Below are 19,032 nucleotides of genomic sequence, written 5' to 3'. Positions count from 1 at the left end.
ATGCCTGCATTCTAATGCTTCTGATACTTTGGGTGTCTGAGGTTAAGTCATAGCTAGAGATCACTTCTTGTTGCATAAAAAATAACTGATAATGTGCACTACTACTTACCTTATCAGACTCTGGGGAAAGTCAACCATGCATGATCTTCATAAGCAAAGCAATACTTTGTGGTAACAAGACATTATGTAACCCATTCATAATGATATTCCGTGGTAATTAGAAGGAACCAGAAGAAAGAATTTTGGTTATTTGAAACACCATTCCCAGGAAATAAAGCAATAAATTAACTAGTCAAACCTCGAATATAAAGAATTCCTATCTCATCTGTATCAGACTACATACAGGTTTTGCTTTTAAGAGTGCATCTAAGGAGTCATGCTTAGAAACTTCCTAATGCAGTCAATGAGACTTGGCTTCTGTTGTTCTACCTGTAAAGAGACTCATTACCCCCAAACCCAAAAGTTTCTATGACCTGAGAAATAATGACAGCAGGAGAATGGAGACCCAAGACTGACATGTTCTCCAGCTATGAAAAGCTGTCAGGAAGTGTTCAGTAACCTGCGATCCCTCCTGCCTGCTAATTGATTTAATGAAAGACCATGATGGATGCATTTTAGTTTCATGAGAGCTTGTGCAGCTGATTTATATCATATAACAAAAATAAGTATTTAGTCTTCCTGGTTTCTCTTAATTGCTACTGAGGAGATGACATGAACCTGAGGAAATATAGGTTGTTGTTCATTAGCTTATGTAGCTCATGTTTAGGAGAAATGGCTTTTAATGAAATTCACAGTTCAAGTCAATGAGGAGAAGCCTCTATGCTTCTACTTTATAAATACCTTTTATTGTCTGCTAGAGTACACAATCAGAGCACTAAAAGGTGTAACCCACCTCCCTACCCAGACCTCCTGGTCCAGACAGGTAGTTCCTTTTGCTCCTAGAATGACACTCAAGGTTGTTCTACCTCATCTGCATTGGTATTTGAAAAGGAATGACGTTCTGTTGTGGAAACTGTTCTGGGCATTGTGGGACTTTTACAGGACCCCATTGAAAATCAGAGAAAGAACTGGAAGAGCTTTTGTTCATTTAACAAAGAGCTGACTAAGCCACTACCTAAAGACTATAACCCTTGGAATATCCTAGTAAGAGCTCTCCCTACCATGCAAGACTGGGCCCCAGTGAACTAGATAGGGGAGGGCGGCACCAGGGGAACACCATAAGGAAGGGGAGGGGGGGGATGTTTGCGAAACCGGAAAGGAATTTGTACATAAAATACTCAAGTTAATAAAAAAAAAAAAAAGTACTTTTGGGGGAAGGGTGGTAATGGGGGAGAATGGGGAGGGGAAGCCCATATAGAAGGGGAGGGGAAGGGGTTGGGGGAGGTTGACCCAGAAACCGGGAAGGGGAATAACAATTGAAATGTAAATAAGAAATACTCAATTTAATAAAGATAAAAAAAAGGTGTTTAAAAAAAAGTACTTTTGTTCATTTAACAAAATGACATTAGGTATAACCTTGGACCTATGAGCTCTCCTACCATGCCTTCTGGGCCATATTTACAGCACCATATGTGCATTTTCTCCTATGGAGTGGACCTTAGATTCAATAAGCAAGCAATCTTATCTCATAACATTCAGGCCACTATTATACTCATGTGCATATCTTGCTCTGCCTGTCATTATTTTGGCTCACATGATTCCCAGCTTGGTAAGACTGTTAAGTACCAGTATCTTCCAACAATTTGTTGACACCTTCGGGTACCATGAAAACTAGCAAATAGGAAGGAAGCTTCATGATAAGTGAAAACCTAATTCCATGTTCTAGGACCAAAATGTATGATATCTACAGCAGTAGGGTCTTACCATCAAGTTCTCGTGGACAACAAAGCAATGAGAAAAATGCTGTATTATTTGGTAGTCTCTAAGATATCTTAAACAACTCAAATGGAGGCATTGCATATCTTTCGGCCCTTTATTTAGCAGTATTGGCTTCTAGGAAAAACACAATCTCCTATGTAGAGCAACTTCAATGAAACTGTATATTATATATCTAGAGAGAGAGAGAGAGAGAGAGAGAGAGAGAGAGAGTAAAAATAGATGATACACATAGATACATCCATAGATGCCTCTATTTAGTCAACATATGTGTATATATCAACATACTATTAAACTGTTCTCTAAATTTGAATAACTCTACCCATACTTTAATGTAGCTATCCGACAATATCAGAGAAATTGTTTTTGGCTGTGAATAGTGGTTAATGCAGAAATTAGGACAAGACAATGTACAGAAAATAAGTACCTGTCAAATGGTCTGCCACAAGTAGGAAATCTATATCACAGATACACACACTCTCTCCCCATCTCCCTTACACACACATACACACACACACGCACACACACAGAGAGAGAGAGAGAGAGAGAGAGAGAGAGAGACAGACAGAGAGAGAGAGAGGGGGAGAGAGAGAGAATCATCTTGGAAGAATTGTCAGAAAGATTCTAATGCCCAGAGGTGAGGGGAGAACAGAATAGAGCAATGAAATATCTTCTGCACATGACAAAATCTTTGCATTCACAACGGCTTTGAGGCCATGCTGGTGATCAGTTAAACTTCAGCATGAAGGGAATGAGTGGAGTTTCGGTACCAAGTGAGTATGATCATAATACATGGTATAAATGTATGAAATTCTCAAATAATTATCAAACTATTCTATTAAACAAATAAAAAGACATCACTAAACGTCAGTGTCAACTACCACACTCCCTACAAGTTTTCATAACCAAAAGTGACCTCCATTTCCAGCGTTGCTTGGGAGAAAATGTTCCCCACTCATTATGAAGCTGAGAATCACTGGTTTTCACGTAGGGAGCATGGAGTTATCTTCCTGACAGGGTCCCTCACTCTAAAATAAAGTCACCTCTCTCAGAACTTTAGCTGCTGCATCTTGAATCCATGTTACAGATATTGAAGGTAGTAATTCATTGGTGTGTTTAGTAAATCCCCCCACACAATGGGAGCAATGATGCTCATGATTACATAATCATTACTTCAATATGGACTCTGTAGTTATAGGGGCTGATGCTAGCATAGGTCCTTTGGCAGGAAATAAACTTCAGTCAGACATATACAAATGCCTCTAATGTATTGTATCAATCAAGTAGAAGTTTGAATCTGGTCCTCCACAGGCCCAACAATCTCTCATTTCGTGGCATTAAAGGGCTTCTTTTTTTCCCCCATCTCTATTAAATTGGGTATTTCTTACTTACATTTCAAATATTATTCCCTTTCCCAGTTTCCATGCCAAGATCCCCCCAACCCCTCCCCCTCCCATTCTATGTAGGTGTTCCCCTCCAATCCTCCCCCCATTACCGCCCTCCCCACAAGAATCCCGTTCACTGGGGGTCTAGCCTTGGCAGGATCAAGGGCTTCCAAAGGGCTTCTTTTTAATCTAATCAACTTTGTTGTAGTATCAGTGTGGAAGAACAAGTATGTGCATATATATGTATAGATACATGCATGCATATATTGGTTGTGGCAGAAATGACATATGAGGCATGTATCTGTGTATTTGTTTAACAAATGAAGAAGTGAGGCTGGCTACATGGAGTGTTTGCAAGGGAGGTGGAATACAAATGCACAAGAACCATGTGTTGGAGAAGGAAGTTTGAGCACCCATCTGTTGTAGCGTGTAAATGTTTATGCATTGTGGTTTTGAATGCAAGCAAGGCCTGAGAGCAGATAATGTAAGGAGCATGGGCATGTTCACATATAGTACAAAAGAACATACTTGTAGGATAATCTATATAAAGCTCATTGCTGTTTTGATTGCATGTGTTTGTACAGAAACCCCATCTTGTGTGTGCATTGGGAATGTATACCATAAGTCTGGCAGCCAGGTAAGAATATGTACTTAGCGAGTGGCATTTTCCTGGTTGATTGGTTGGTTGGTTCATGCAAATCACATGTGTTCTGCATTAACTGTGTGCAGTTGGGTGTGATCATGCATACTTGTGCAGCTTGCGTGTATACTTATCAACTCCTTATTTTAAACCCTTAAAAAGTACCAATTGGCTTTGATTTTCTCCTGTTGAAGGAAAATTAAATCTTTCTCTGATGCCACTTTATGCCAACTCTGGAGCTGTCTTCCAGATCATCTCCAAATCAATTCTGGGTTGGCCCAAAGCCATTATTAGAGTTGTACAGTCCTCCATAAAGAGCCTCAGTTAGCTACCAAGCAAACAGAGCTAAAAGCTAATGGGAACCTTTCCTTATATTTTTGCCCTGTAAGAACCTTGCAAATGGCATGGTCAATTAATAAGAAGAAATAGAAGCAATATGGGTTTGTTTTTGTTGTTTTGGGTTTTTTTGTTGTTGTTGTTTTGTTTCGTTTTCTGGGCTTTTGGTTGTTTGGTTTTAGGGAGGCTTTTTTTGTTCTTGTTTGTTTTTCATTTTTTAATAGCAAACAGTTCTTTGTTGCTACTTTCCTTATTGTTGATGATATGAACTAAGCCATTAGTAACAAAGCAACTACCGAGATTATCTTGTAAGCAGCAGAAAGTACAGAATTTACCTCCTAACTACGTTCTCCACAGCCCTTACTGAAGCATTTGTTGTGCTTAATGAGCACAGCGCTGGAGCTACGCTCTGCAACGTGCCTTCTTGAAGATCACTGGATTCACAGCCTTTTTGCCAAATGTTCACACTCAGTAAAAACAGAGGCATCTTTTCTGTTTTTCCCTTTCAGATTTTTTCCCATTCATTCCAAAACAGACTGACACCTTCCCTTAGAGCTACAGGTCAGTAATCTGACTGTGTCATCCTGTAACCAGACTAATATTCTGACCTAAGTCTAGAAATGGCAGCTTGTTCATCATTGGAACTATTTTCATGCCTCTGTTTTTACCATGTCTTCCTCTTCCTAACAACCTTGAACAGCCATCAGTTTCATTAGATGGGGTCTTGTGAATCCCTTCCCCCATTAATGGTGTTACTGGCTGAGTCTTGTTCAGGCCCAAATCTGGCAACCACAGTGACTATGAGTTCATGAATATCATCACCATGTTGTGCTCCTAAGCAACTATTTATGGCTCCCATCCTCATCTCTGGCCAAATGTTTATGTTATCTGTCCTGTGCTGGCCCTGTTGTATTTTATTACAATTTCATGCTTCTGGTTGAATACAACTATAAAAATATAAAACTATGGACTATAACTACCATAACTTTCATTAAGGATATATTTTTGTTTCAACTTTTTCTCCTCATGTCATTATTGTTAAATATAAAAGAAGAGCTATGAGGATGATTCTTCAAATGAGGAATGATGTCATTGCAATAAGCAAAAGGACAAAAAACTGATTCTTAAATTAAACTGACATTGACATCCTATATGCTTTGAGTCCTTTAAGAAGCAGTGTGGCAAGTGTGAAAGGGCCAGTTCTATTCCAGCCCCTTGGAGGGATCCGTAGGCACAGATTGTTATGCTTAGTATGACTAGAATACTATGCTGTCAAACCACATATTGTAGAGTCTCCCCTCATACTCTGATTTCTTGTGTCAGGGGCAGAGATAGGACATTCCATCCCTAAAATACCTCAGGCAATACTGGTGCTGGTAATGGTGCTAACACATGGGAAGAACAATTGCTTTGTAGATGTTTAATCTCTCTAAGCCCCTGAAAATATGAATACCATTTCAAAGCCATATATAAAATTAAAAACATCTTATAATATAAGTATAACCCGAGGTTATACAGCATGAATTTGAAGAAGCTATGAAATCTCTCTGGCAGCACCCCTCTTCTCTTACCAAATGAAGGAGACAGGGTACATTTTTTCCTTAAAATTTGTCACTTTATATTTTGTTCCCCTCCAATTATACTATATTAATATTACTCTCTAATATAAGTGTAGCTGTTGGTATGTGGGATCAATCCAGATGGATATTATAAGTACAGGTATGAAGCAGATATAGCTATAGACATGGGTAAGAAATTTATATATATTGGGTAGTAGATTCTAGGGAAAGACACGCACAGGGGTTGAGGTGTAAGTAATTGCATGTGAAATTACAGAGGGGACTATCAATAAAGCAAAGTTGTGTCTGGGAGAATATTTAAAGAGGATCATATCACAAGAGAGAAAGTACAGCATCATTAACACATTTTAAAAATTAGTCAAATTATATTTACCTAGGTGGTTATTTCTGTCAAATTTTGCCACATGTAATTATCACTTTCACTCTGCAGTGTTTGCATTTTTTCAAACATAGTTGTACTTGAGATTAAGCTAACAGTATTTTTCAATTATAAAGTTCTAGACTATGATATAGACTAAGCTAATATATTACAGAATTGAGAATAATGAGGTAATTTCCTTTCTTTTAAACGAAAAATTAAAAAGAATATGTGCGTTAGTGGTTAGAGTGCTCAGATGACTCTTGGTGATTAAGCTTCAACACACTGTGGAAATCTACAAATGAAACTTGTTGTGAAGAAGGCGACCTTGTTTTATTTGCAAGCTGCTGTCAAGTTTCTGATATAGAATATTGTGTTTATATCTTACTTTGGGAATTTACCTGGAACTCATTCTCCATATTTTGGAAATATCTACAAAAGTTTTGCACACTTATAACATTCTTGCCAACAATTATGCATTATCAAATATGTTGACAAAAGCACACTCTGAACTTGAAAATACAAAAACAGTGTCTGTGACCTTGTCTGTGAGAATATAAATTAGATCTAAATAAACTGCTTTTCAATGGTACATTCAGAGAATTAGAGATCGTCTGTTTGGTGGAAAACACTGGAAGCATAGAAGACATGAAGCTCATCCCTGTAGAATGCAATGGAAGAGTCGCTGAGATAAAGGGAGAGGGCAGACATTGGAAGAGGAATACAGTGCTCTAAAGACTTCTAGCAGGAGGAAAAACATAACAGTTACCATCTCATCACTGGTCTAGATGCTGGAACTGGAGACTAGAAAGACTTATTTTGTTCACAGTTTAGAGGGTACACACCCTCTCTCATACTGAGATAGACATGACAGCCAGGAAACTTCATGGAAACAAACAAACAAACAAACTCAAAGAGAAGCTTCTTATTTTCTAATAGATCAAGAAACACAAAAGAGACTTGGAACAGTTCCAGGTCACCACCTCAAGGCCTAACCATAGAGGTCTATGTCTTCCAGCTACTTCCAGGGTCCCAGAGGTTTTGTATCCTCCTCCAAATGACACTAGCAGCTGAGTGCCAAGTGTTCAGATACAGAAGCCCGTGGGGATTTCAAAACATAGTGGAAAGTGTGTTGAAATACATGTATCTACAGTATATGTACAGCTAGATTTGACCTATCTCTCTTCTATATTCCTGAACCCACCACAACACCTAAACCTTCCTTACAATCGTACCTACAATGACACATAATCCACTCACCTCTAATTCCACACTATGTCTCAACAGCTCCCTCTATCTCATCACATGTAACAACATCTACCTCAGCACCTGGGCATTTCTTTCACTAGAATTTATTACACAATATGTGTTCAACTGTTACCCAGACCTACAACTGTATCTGCTCAATATCTATATCTATAATATCAATCTGTATTGATCTCCTATATATGCTATCTGTTTTACTTATATTAGAAAGTGTGTCTATCTGTCCACCTATTCAAATCTATATATCTATACTACACAGCAATGTCACTTTTTCATCTGCACTTGAACTTTTTATACTTGCCTTCTTAAATGGTTAAGTAATTACAAACAGTGTTAATACCAATAAAACAAGAATCCAAGTGATGCTATATTTGAAGCATCGGGTGTCTTAATTTTTCACTGCCAAACATATGCATACACATATTTCCAATCACTCATAAAATCCCATGCAAAATCCAGACTTACTTTAAAATGCAATCTTCTCAGACACTTTCTTTGATTTCTTTGTCTTCCAGGTCAAGCCTGGGGTAAGTTTGCTCTCAGCTTTCTTCATGTCTACTTGAATTCCTATACATTTTGTCAGATTTTTATCTGCCAAATTTCAGTCTGAGAACTGTTTTACTCATTTTTCTTTGATATTTCATCAATTCACAAGATCTCTAGGGTCAATAGAGTCAACATGAAGACACCGTACCATGGAGTGGAGAGAATAGTTACTAATAACTTCATAAAATCACAGCACATGTTAGAACTTGAGTCAATCTGAGTCCTAAACCTGTGTTATTTGAAATCTGCCATTGTGTTTGCAATTGCAGTGACTTTAGATATATATGAAACACACATCTCAAGATCCTAGAAATTGATGATTAGAGAACCACAAGGGAAACCTTTGATTGTACTTTGTGTGGTTCCAATAAAATATCAGTCCACAATTCTATTATTTCACAGGCTTTCTTTCTTTTTTTTTTAATTAACTTGAGTATTTCTTATTTACATTTCGAATGTTATTCCCTTTTCCGGTTTCCGGGCAAACATCCCCCAGTCCCTCCCCCTCCCCTTTTTTATGGGTGTTCCCCTCCCCATACTCCCTCCATTGCCGCCCTCCCCCCAACAATCACGTTCGCTGGTGGGTTCAATCTTAGCAGGACCCAGGGCTTCCCCTTCCACTGGTGATCTTACTATGATATTCATTGCTTCCTATGAGGTCAGAGTCCAGGGTCAGTCCATGTATAGTCTTTAGGTAGTGGCTTAGTCCCTGGAAGGTCTGGTTGCTTGGCATTGTTGTTCATATGGGGTCTTGAGCCCCTTCAAGCTCTTCCAGTTCTTTCTCTGATTCCTTCAATGGGGGTCCTATTCTCAGTTCAGATTTCACAGGCTTTCTATTGGTTCTTCCAGTAGGTACTTTCCCCACATCAGCTCTTTCTTCCCCATCTCAATTCTGGGAAACACTAACATGTCTACCTTTGTATTTCTTATCAATGTGGAAAGATCCTTTAAACCTTGGAAGGATAAATCACCAACACATTCTTCATTATGAGTAATGCCACTCTAGGTATAGCTCTGACTATTGAAAGTTAGTGTGCTTACAGCTTTTACCAAGATGGTTTCTTCCATTCTATCCTCTTCTCTTCAACTCAGAAGGTTCTCACGCATGTGCATCTTTATGCCATCATCCCTAGGAACTCCACCCATTCCTTCCAAGCTGCCTCTTCCCAGCTATGTTGGATTTGAATGCAACTTATCATCTCAGCTTTTATTCAAGAGAAATGAAAAGTAAACAATTCAATGACCACACATAGAAACCTATAAAGAAAATGAAAATGACTCCCTAGCTGAAAAATAAGTCACATTTCACTGACTGTTTATTATCATGTCCTGAAATTCATGCTTAAATGGTTAGCAGACTTAATCCAAGGATTAGAGCTTGGAAGATGACTCAGTCAAATATGGGTACAGCATAAGCAACAAGATCTGAGTTCAGATCTCTCCTACCCACATAAGAAACTGGGTGTCACAGAATATGCATTTAATCCCAGCACTGGGGAAACAGAGACAAGAAAGTCACAGGACATAACTAGTCAAGACAGCGATATCTAGTCCAGATCTAAGGTGGAGAGGAATCGAGGGATAAAAATGATATCAGAGTCGGGATTTCATATAGATAAGTGCCCACATATATGTGGCATACATGAATAGACATACACATCACTTTGTGTCCTGGCTTCTACCAATAGTAAGAGTTGTGCTGGTGCCTCCCAGTTGACTGGACACTGAGCTGTTTCTTTTTTTTTTATTTTCATGGCTTTAATCTACTTTAAACTTAAGAGTTATTTCATGAGATAATCATATTCCTTATTTCTCTGAAAGAAATCACAGCTCAAATGCTGAATTTGAGTGCCATATACTATTCAACGAAAGAGTTGATATTCAAATCCAAATCAGTTTAGCTCCATAAATCTGTTTGCTGTTTGTCTTATAGTGGCACAGAATGGAAACTGAAGCTTGATGAAATAAAGAACAATGAATACAGATTTTAACAGGTAGGGGAATGTGCTAATAAAACTTTCATTTCTACAAGTTTGCCTGTATCTTGACAGGTAATTATTTTCTGAGTTAATATCTTTCCCCTGTTTAGGTTTTTAGAAGAATGTATGAACAACTCTAGAGAGTTTCTTGGAATTGAATACATTAATATATTTAATTAGCAATAAGCACCACTGTGTCAGGTAATATATGACATGGGCCACTATCTGGGCCACCAAAGTCCAGCATCATCAACAGTTTGGCCCAGGTTGTACTTTTTGAATATGCAAAAACATTTCATATTAGGTATTTCTGGATGCCACACTGACTCCCAGGAAGCTCCTGTCTCATCTAAGTCTGCCTTTCTACATCTGCGAGCCTATCAGTGTGCAACCTGGACTCAGTCCTGTACAGGACTTTCTTACCTACTCTACAACCTTTAGACTAGAGTTCAGGTACTTTAGACTGACTGTAAAAAACTTGCTTTTGTCTTTGCTCGGCCTGTTTCTACCCCTGTCCCCTTATTCTTCTGAAGAGAAACAACATGGACCTAATAGTTACAGAATGGGCAATATCCTTCCTCCTGTTTTCTCTCTCATCCCAGGGATCCTCTCCATGAGAGCCCCTGCAGAAAGAGACAGGAGCTTTGCTATCAGGTAATGTCTGACAAAAGGATTCACCCTTGTCTAGATCAGAGTTAGGGCTCCGACCTCATCTGAATAAGCCAGCATGAATGAAGCTGAGATACCATACAGTTATACAACCAAGAGCAGTTTCCCATTGACCCAAACAAAATCTAGCCATTCTCAGTGGTGGTGTGGCAAGAACCACAAAGTCCTGTAGACATTGAGAAGTAAACAGTTTGGGACTCATCAGAGTAATGATCTACTGGTATAAATGGGAAAACATTTAGGATTCCAAGGAGACTACCAAGCCGCTGAGCCATAAGGGAGGTTTATAGGATATTTGATATCTTTGAGACATCTGTTAGGTGCTAAAAGCTGCTCCAGAAGAAAATAACTGCCCAACCATGACCTACTCTGGGCCCTCTTCATAAAACTGTTCACAAGATTCCTAATTCATTCAAATTCCTGAAGAACATGGAATGGCATCAAGAAAGTTAGAGACCTGATAGTTGAGGAATGGGTAACGCCTTTCCTCCTGTTTTCTCTCTCTAATAAGCCCAGGGACCCTCTACATGACAAGCCCTACAAAATGAGACAGGAGCTTCCCTATCAGGTAATATCTGACAAAAGGACTCACTGTTGTCTAGATAAGAGTTAGGGCCAACACTGCCTAACATGGAAACACCAAAGGTAGCCTGTGTTAAAGGACAGAAGAGAGACTCAGTTATAACCATTAAAGAACTGAAATCACCTATCCTTACTTATCAAAATGAACTTCTGAGCAATGACTGTACTTTTACACTTCAGTGTCCTGTGTTGGTGGTCATCTGGAACTCTAAATCTTTCTACAAAATGTCTTTCCTTAGACTAACTCAGGATTCATTTCCAATGTTACTGATAACACCCTATTTTCTGAGAGCAATTTTCAGGTTGGGTAATGTCCCAATGTCATTATTCCTTTGTGCCCCAATCCCTAACAGAAATGGCTTAAAGAAGGCAGGGTTTATGCTGGCTCCCAGTTCAGCAAAAACAACAGTTTATCATCATGGGAAGACATGGTGACTTGCAAAGCTCAGTCGGTGGCTGTGGGACCTGGTGGCACAGGTTTCTCAAATCATGGCCGATTAGAAAATACAGTTTGGAATGGAAGTAGAGCTGGTTTTATCATCCATCTCAGTTCTATTTCACAAGGATTCTAGAAGAAATCCCAAACAGCACCAGAAGCTGCAGATGAAACATGCAAGCACGTGAGCCTGTTTGAAACACTTCACATTCCAAACATAACAGGAAACACAATATATTATATCGCATAATAAATGTATTCATCCTATCCTATCCCTTCATCTCAGATATGGTGTTTGTCTAAGAATATTTATGTACAGATTAGAGAAGTATCCACTTGGCAACTTTTATATAACAAAATTTTCAAAGTTAAAAATCAATAATAACAGCAAAAACAGGAAGATGACCAACAGCCTGAAGCCACATAATCCAGGGAGACAGAATGTGATGGTTTGTATACGCTTAGCCCAGGGAGTGGCACTATTTGGAGGTGTGGCCTTGTTGGAGTAGGTGTGCCATTGTGGGTATGGGCTTTAATACCCTAGTCCTAGCTGCCTGCAAATGAGTATTCTGCTAGCAGCCTTCAGATGAAGATGTAAAACTCCAAGTTCCTCCCGTACCATGTCACCCTTGATGCTTTCATGATCCCAGCATGATGATAATGGATTGAACCTCTGAACCTGTAAGCCAGCCCCAATTAAATGTTGTCTTATAAGAGTTGCATTGGTCATGGTGTCTGTTCAGAGCAGTAAAACCCTAACTAAAACACAAAGCAAGCCTGAAATGAGCCTCTGTTCTGAATCATGGGGTCTGCCAGTCAAGGTAAACCTGAAACGTACCCTACTGGGGGACCATATGGCGTAGGTGGGACATAGCCCTCCTGACAGACACCAGAGGCCCTGGGTGCTACTAAGATGAGCAAGAAAGTGGTGGAGAGATAGAAGAGAACAACAACCTGAAGGATGTGTACAATGAAGAGTAGTAGAACTTAAGATTGGAGGGTAGTGAGGAATAGCCTGTTGTGAATTGTCAACAATGCCACCTAAAGCCATGGCAAGGTCATAGCCCATACTGCCATGGAGAGTCATATCTGTATTCATGGCCTTGCAGCAGTTGGAGTCTATTACTACCACCAGACAGATATCCCCAGTCTGGGCTGCCACCAGGGATCATGCAGATCTGTCCCCACACCTCACCTGGGCATAATGGGAAAGCTGGCCAAATGGTCATGAGAGTGGGAAAACAATAGCCAGTTGCAGTACTCAAAAGAGTGGGCCCTGCTCCTCTCCTGGGCAGCACAATAGAGCTAAGCCTCCTTGTGTAGATACGGTGAATAAACCTGATGGGCATGAGAGTAGGAGACCTTGTTCAGCCCTTTGCCAGCTACAGCATTGGATGAGCTAACTGGGGCAGTACTGGAGAGCTGATGGTGCCAGAATGGTTACTGGAGAGCTGGGGCACTAACCAACTCAGCGACCACCGAGGCCCAGATCTAGGGCTTTCAATTGGCCCACCCCAACACCTACCCCGTCTATGAACTGTGGGAGCACAAAAAGGGCTGGTCCTACACATCCAAAGCTTCAGGATCTCTAGATCCTGTGGCAGAAGCCAGAGCCTTGAATCAGACTAATGACTCAATGCAATGAATATTTGTAAGAAGGGTGGACACAAAGGTGTCATGTCTGTGACACACTACAGCTTCCATAAAGAGGTTTATTCTTTCTTTTGTAAGGGGAGGTTGCTAAGGTAGAGAGTGAGTACAAAGAATGGGAAATAAGTGGGATTGGGATCCATGATGTGAAATTACAAAACTGAATCATATTCTTCATTGACTGACTATTTAACAGTCAAATTCATGGAGTGGTAAAAGTTCACACATTAATTAAAATACGTATGTTTCATAGACAAGACAATAACTCTTTATAATTCATTTACTTTAATACACTCAAAGACAGACAAATTCATTGTGTCCTAATATACAAACCTCAAATCCACAGGGACCCAAGAAGATATGTAGAACATGGAACTTTCCGAAATCCATTGGGGTGGATTGACAACTCGTGGTCTTATCACGGAGAGATATGATAATGGCATTAACTCAGAAATTTCTTTAACATTAACTAGTTCACATAGTTCACAGTGTTTTCTTTAATTTGTTCAGTGAAGCCTGTTTTTTGGTGGGTTTTTTGTTTGTTTGTTTGTTTGTTTGTTTGTTTAACATTTTCACAGAGGATGGGTTTACATAATTTTTTGTGGCTCCTGTTGCCAACAAACTATTTACAATGCTCTGTTAAGTGCTGTTTGGTTTGATTACTTCTTTGTTTTTCCACCACCACCACCCACCATTGCCATAGTCCTGAAGGTTTTTTTTTTTTTTTTTAATCAAATGGATATGTGTTTGCTTCGAATCCAAGACATCAGATTCAGCACATGGTGGCTCACTAAATAATATTAGAAAGGAAGTTGAAGAATGAACTTGAAATGGCATGTGTGCCTCTGCGTGTGCTCTCTCTCTCTCTCTCTCTCTCTCTCTCTCTCTCTCTCTGTGTGTGTGTGTGTGTGTGTGTGTGTGTGTGTGTGTGGGTGGAGGGGTTCCCCATAAACTAAGGATAAGGTTGTCTATAGAAATAATTAGAAGAGAGATGAGTAAAGACATATAATCCAGTCACAGGCCTAAGATGTTCCTTTTTCTAAACAGATTGTTATTTAAAATAACTAATGCAATGACAGCCTAGCCCTTCTGAGATGTGATTCAACACAGAAGCATCTGTAGCACCTGCTGAGCCCACCTGCCGAGCTACCCCAGCACTTCTCAATTATGAGCCACTGAACAATAGAGCAGGGATATTAAAGGAAGCCAGGGTGGGAGGCTGTGATAAGTGATCTAATAAATTCAGGAACACTCTGAGAAGTCCTGCTGTATCAAAAGGTAACATTATTTAAATTAGAATTCCATCTCATCTCTAAGTACACACAGTCTGCAGTGTATAGGAATCTATTACCTCCTTCCTTAAATGGCTGCATACTTAGAAAAGCGTTGCTTTGAATGCTGGCTATCTATCATTTCTTTTTAGAAGTGTTCTGTTCTTTCTTCTCTGCAGAAAGCTTTGCTTTTTATCTCATCTGGGTGTTCAAAAATTGAAAACTACGCCTAAGTCTTGTCTTTCTCTAGATGTCTATATTGCTGGCCTTGAAAGATCCTTGACATCTTTCTTAATCAGAAGAGGGTGTCAATGATGTTTCTACAAACTATGTGTAGGATTGTGTCTACCTGCAAAAGCTGCCACACCTCTTTTTTCTCTCTCTCTTTCTTTCTCTCTCTCTTTCTTTCTTTCTTTCTTCCTTTCTTTCTTTCTCCCTTTCTTTCTTTCTTTCTTTTTTCTTTCTTTCTTTCTTTTTTCTTTCTTTCTTTCTTTCTTCCTTCTTCCTTCCTTCCTTTCTTTCTATTGTACTTTCTTTTTTCCCTTCCTTCCTTATTTATTTTATTTGATGTCATACACAACTAATAAACTGAAAACAGCTACTTTGTTTGCAGTGACTATGTAGAAGATAATAACTATTTGGGGCTATAAACACACCATCATTGTATGCAAATCAAAGTCGCATTTTAATAATTAATCCCCAAACTTCCTATGGTTGTTAACTGGGAGAGGAGTAGACAGATTGAGGGTGAAGATAATGCTTCACTGTTGTTAATATGCCTTTTATATCGTCTAAAATCTTTTTTTTTTCCTTACGGCTCAAACTACAGCTTTGGCCCTTTAAATATAGATCTTTAAATATGACTTCTTCCCTGGAAAAACACAGAACAAGATTAAACACACTAAGCTAGTTTATCAAACAGAATTAAATACGTCTGGTATTAGCTGTGGACTCTGTCATCTAATATTTATCTCATGCTGGACTCATCTCACCTCTCAAACACAAACTTTGATTAATAAAAGATAGCCTCGTGATCTCGCTGAAAGGATATGGTGGTACTGAGCACGTTCAGCTCTGGTAACTGTCTAGATCCCAGCATGTTGGGTCTAGCCCTTTTATCCCCTGAACTAATCCCAAAGAAATATGGGTGGATTGCAAGTAAGAATGGATTGAGAAATGGGTAATTATCAACACAGATACTAGTCATTCAGGATTATACATATCATATGACCAGACCCACATGAAAGGCACCGAGGATCAAGTAGAAAGACATCTGCTTGAGATAAAAAGGCATTGGTTTTGGCACTGAGGTCTTAGCAAGTAGAAATCAACTTTGATTTCAATTAGCTCATTTCTTAACCCTTTGAAAATCCCACAACCACCTTGATTATTCTCTTCTCACCATCACCATTACTTTTAACACACATGCACACACACACACACACACACACACACACATCCCTGTTTTCATCTGGTTCTTCCAAGTCAAAGTACATGTGTATCTTTCATTCACAAAGTGAATATATGAGACTCAAAGAGTCTTCCCAAAGTCACAGAGAAAACAGAAAAGAGTTTGATGCTGTCTCTGCTCGAAGATCTGTCATCTCAATTACTAAGGGCTATGCCATTTTCAAATCTGCAGTAACCCTGCTTGTCCTTGAACTCCACTTTAAAAGACATCTTCCCTGAGGAATTCAGAGCGAGCCGTTCATTCCTTAACATTGTTTCTAGTTTCCTCTGCAATTTCTGCTTTTATCCTTAAAAGGGCTACTACAAAGACTCTTCCAATTGCTAAGTAAATTGGCTTCTTAACTTGCTATTAATTACTCACAAGGACTCTGGCCTATTACAGAGAATCAACACAAGGCGGGGTTTCTGTTAATTTATTTCATTCCTTCATCCTGAATTCCAGCTGATGGGCCCTCTTGGCATTACAAATCCAGAGCAAGTAATTAACAACTACACTTTCAACCCAATTCTCTTTCTTTTCTTCTTTTCTAACTACTTGTGCCTTGTTTGATCTGGTTCATTCTCTTAATGAGCTTGTGTGCATGCCAAAGTTGTATTTTCGGGTCTGAGTAGATTTAGAAGGTTTGGAAGTTTGGGAGAATGAAGCAGACAGCATACATAGTGAATGAATAAAAGGGTCACAACTCACACTGCATAATAGAACATCAACCAAGGAAAAGCAATGTCCATTACCACACCAACAACACTGCCTCCCTTTACTGAGCAAATCCCAGGCTTTGGGAGCACCACAGCCTTTATCCCCACTCCTTTTTACAAACAGCATCAGTACCACCCTCGTTTCACAGATGGGACAATGATGCTCAGAGAAGGAAAAGACATTTTTCAAAAGGATTATTGCTATGACTAACCCCTGTCACCTGCCCTAGGTGGCTGGCTGTGTGACTAGAGAAATTCAAAAGTCTTGCTTTCAGCTCTGACATTAGATGACCTAAATTAAAGCTCTGGGAACAGTCAAGGAACGGGAGAAGGATAGAATATCTATGCCTTTATGAAATAGGAACACCAATGATCCTACAGATCTGGTCCCTAAGTTGGATAGATGATAGTTTGTAGAGATCCTGGTGAAATGTAAGATTCTCCGGTTCATACAGTGTGACATTGCTAGCAAGAAGTGTGAATCACACTCAGTGGCCACGAGAGACAGAGATAGCATAATATATACTTCTCCATGCCCTTGAATTCAGATATCCTATACCTTGTATTGACTATCTCATCATTACTATAGATGTCAGGAGCTAGAATGCAGAAACCTGATCAAAATGCAGTAAATATAATATAGGACACTACCTAGCTTCAAACCAACTGGAGGGAAGTTTTCAGACCCCATAGAAAGCTGGATAAACTCAAGAACTGCCAAGGACCATCCGCACCTTGGTCTGGGTTCTGAGAGAAGGGGTGGGTCTGGGTGTGGCAAAAACAAAGGACTCCAAGTCAAGCTGGCAGCCTATGTTCAGCTATGATGGCTTTCAAGATTGCTCTCTCTCTTTCTGTGTTCTGCTTTAGACAGCTTTTTTGGTTTGGTAATCTAAAAACTCTCTAGTTGAGATAGCTAGCTTTCTACTGGAGATGGCTCTTTTTGCTAGTAAAAATTCTAAAAGCTCTCTGGATAACACATGGGTTTTCTGACCAAAGTCAGAAAAGCTGCTATAAAAACCTCTTGGATCTTCTGACCAAGTCAGAAGTCCTATTAGAAAAATTCTAAAAGCAATTCTTGGGTTTTCCAATCAAAATCAGAAAGTTTGAAAAAGTTCTAAAAGAGCTGTGTTCACTCTTCAGACAACCTTCTCTGGATAGCTGCTAGAAAACACTGTGAAAGAGTTGGGTTAGCTCTCTAAGTGATTCTTGGGATTTCTCAATGTCAGAAATCCTGTTAGAAAAATTCCAAAAGAGCTATACAAAATTCCAAGACAAATTCTTCATAAATTTTCTGACTAAAATCCAAGGTCCTGTTAGAAAAAAAAAAAATTCTTGAAGAGCTGTGTTCACTCTCCGGAGATCTCCAGATAGCTTAGCTCTAGCTAGAGACAAATTCTAAAAAAGAACTGCTATCACTTTTTGATATCTCATCTCATGCAGACCAAAAGCCCAGTTTTAACTTACATATCAATGCAGTAATTTATTCCACGTTCCCTCTTGACCATCCCATGAAGCATTCTATGACCTTAGCCCCTTGACTCTTAGGAAATGTACAGCAAGTACAATTTTTTTCTTTTTTCAAATAATTATTTTATTTATCTGCATACCAAATATTGCCCCACACAGTTCCCCCCTCACAGAGTTCTTCCTCCAAACCCCCGTTCCCTTTACCTCTGAGATCTGCCTGCCTTTATAAATTTAGCTGGGTGGGACCTTGTCCTGAGATTACCTTTTCAACCACACCTGGACCTAAATTCTTTTTGTCCCAGGCTGAACCTGATCTCAGGAATCTTCCTACATTTGTAAGCATAAACAACAAAAAGCTTAGCTGAATGTAATCTTGCCCCGAGAACACCTAAATCTCTTTATCTTCTTCCTTAGTATCTTCCTTAGAAACTGGCTTATAGTGTAGCTGCCTTTTTTCCTTTAGAACTGTGAAGCCCCTTGTACAATTCATATTGCATCCTGCTATTTTTGCATAGTTGAGAAATTATATTTTTAACTCATGCTTTTGTTAGCCCTGGGGGAAGACAGCAACTAGGGAGGACAGGCTTCAGACCTCCTCTTCCAGCCCAGGGTAACCTTGAAAGTGGAAGGGAAACCCACCCAATTCTTGGTGAATACTGGGGCCCCATCACTTTTAGAGTTATTTTCCACAGGCTTAAGGGCTATCCTGAAGGTCCTAGTTTTTACCATTTTACTTAGATATTAGCCACATTTTTGCCTCCCAGACCCATGCAGTCTTTGATTATCATGAGTCATTAACATTTCAGGGAGGACATCCTGAAGGAAT

At 39.4% G+C, this 19,032-nt stretch overlaps 1 non-coding gene across 1 annotated transcript; it reads right to left on the bottom strand.

Moving 5' to 3' along the window:
- Positions 1 to 17,945: 17,945 nt before the first annotated feature.
- LOC116890425 lies at positions 17,946 to 18,005 on the bottom strand. The gene has a single exon (XR_004386624.1). It is a non-coding gene; the product is annotated as a U7 small nuclear RNA (small nuclear RNA).
- Positions 18,006 to 19,032: the final 1,027 nt, after the last annotated feature.

Source organism: Rattus rattus, chromosome 1 (genome assembly GCF_011064425.1).
Source record: "Rattus rattus isolate New Zealand chromosome 1, Rrattus_CSIRO_v1, whole genome shotgun sequence".
Taxonomy (NCBI): Eukaryota; Metazoa; Chordata; class Mammalia; order Rodentia; family Muridae; genus Rattus; species Rattus rattus.
The sequence above is the reverse complement of the archived record's forward strand: the minus strand, read 5'-3'. Positions and strand labels throughout refer to the sequence as shown.